Raw genomic sequence first — 1,939 nt, 5'->3', positions numbered from 1 at the left:
GTATGACCTGCATTTTTGTTTCGGTCCAGGATTAGAAGTATTGGGATCCATTTGCAACAGGATTAAAAAAAAACTTTGAAAAAGAAGTGCTAACGCAACACATGCAATAACACAGTGCTACACAATGCAGTGTGTATATTATGAGCCCTAACACAGGCTGCGCTATGCAAGCATAGTCAACACTGGGTCCAGATAGGGGTTAATAAGAAAATAAAAAATAAAATATAGCAGACTAAGTACTGTAAATAAATATAGCAGACTAAGTACTGGGTGTATGGCGTGGCCTTGGCGGCTAGCAACCCTAGCCCCTCACGCCGTACTTGGGGCAGGTCGAGGAGAGCTTCCTCGGCCTCAGAGCAATCCGACGGGGAGTCTGAACTGTCCTCCCCATCGGTAGCAGCCAGCTTGCCCTCTTGTCACCGCACAGGGTTTGGGCTGCTGCTTTCAGTGCTGCTGCTCTCCTCCCCGGCCTCCGCTCTTTCCCGCCTTTATTTCCCCATCCGCCCCTGTGGCCCTCCTCCCAAGCCCTTAAAGATCCTCCCTGGCTCGCTCCACCCTCTCCCTCCTTACCCGTCTGTGGCGGCCACGGGGTGTGCCCCGCCCGCCCTTGCTCGCCCTCCCGTCAGCTGGGCAGCGCTGGGGCCTCTAGCAGCGACGGAGCCCCGGCCCAGAACCATTGTCACGGCGGCACAGGGCTCCCTGGCTTGACGGCCCTGCCCTGCCCCCCGCCCGTCGGCCCAGGCCGGCGCCGTCTCGCCCCCACATGCTCCGGGCATCGTCGTCGTCTCCGGCGTTGGCCGGCTCCTGGCGACCCCGCCCCTCCTGCAGTGCAGAGTCTCCGCGGTCCCGCAGGGTCCCCGGGGGGGGCGCCTCTCCTCCCGGGGTGTCCGTGACTCCGCGGGCATTGCAGGGAGGCGCCCCGCCTCGCTGGGCGGCAGCGTTGTCCTCCTGCCGGCCCTGCCCCCAGCCGCCGCTTCCGGGCCTCCCGTGGAGCTGCTGCCCGGTAAGTGCAGCCAGAACGGTGTGTGTGTGTGTGCTGACCGCTGACCCAGGACAGTGGGACTCTCACTCTAGTATAAGCCGAGGGGGGCTTTTTCAGCATAAAAAAATGTGCTGAAAAACTCGGCTTATACTCGAGTATATACGGTACTTTTCATGGAGTCAGTTCATTCTTTCAGCTGCAATGTCTAATAATGAGAAATGGGCTGGTGACAGTAGTGAACAAAGCTGCAGTTTCAGGTTTTTTAAGGTCAGGTTTGTCTTTTGAACTGGTAACCTCAATTTTGTGATGGAAGAACAGGTCCTGTTTTGGTTGACCTAAACTAGGGCTTAATTAAACAAAATGATAGGAGCTCATAACAGATTTCCCACTGTTTTTAAACTATCAATAGCAGCCGCAGGGAATCCCAGTTTAAACTGGTGCTACATCACGTAGGGGAGGGAGGCTTAGGACTTTTCCCTCTGTCTCTAACCCTTCCCCCCTCCACCGTGCATAGAGCACTGCCACCACTGTTGTTGTGATGGTGGTGGTTTTTAGTATATATTTCCAAATTTTAAAAATAATCTCTTATTCTTTAACGGAAGCTTTCAGGCCACCCTTTAAAAACCTATTTTCAAAAAAAATTAATGGAATGAACCAGTGACTCAGGTGAGATAGTGTATCCACTGGCCCTATTTTATGGCCCTGTGGATTGTAGACTTATAGTTCCAAGCTATTGTCTCAGTTCACAAAATCGTCAAGTTTTGAATGACAGTAGTCAGGTCTCTGTGTTCTGTCATCAGCAGCTGGGTAAAAAACAACCCCAGGCGACTTCCTTCTCTTCAGCAGGGGTTTAACACATGGGAAGCAACATTGTGCATATAATATTCTGAATTCTGAGTGTTCTGTCTGTAAAATCAGATTTATTAAACTCCTTTCTATGACCCACTTCATTTGTTA

The sequence above is a fragment of the Euleptes europaea genome, chromosome 4 (assembly GCF_029931775.1).
Source record: "Euleptes europaea isolate rEulEur1 chromosome 4, rEulEur1.hap1, whole genome shotgun sequence".
In the NCBI taxonomy this organism is placed as follows: domain Eukaryota; kingdom Metazoa; phylum Chordata; class Lepidosauria; order Squamata; family Sphaerodactylidae; genus Euleptes; species Euleptes europaea.
This window is presented reverse-complemented; position numbering follows the sequence as displayed.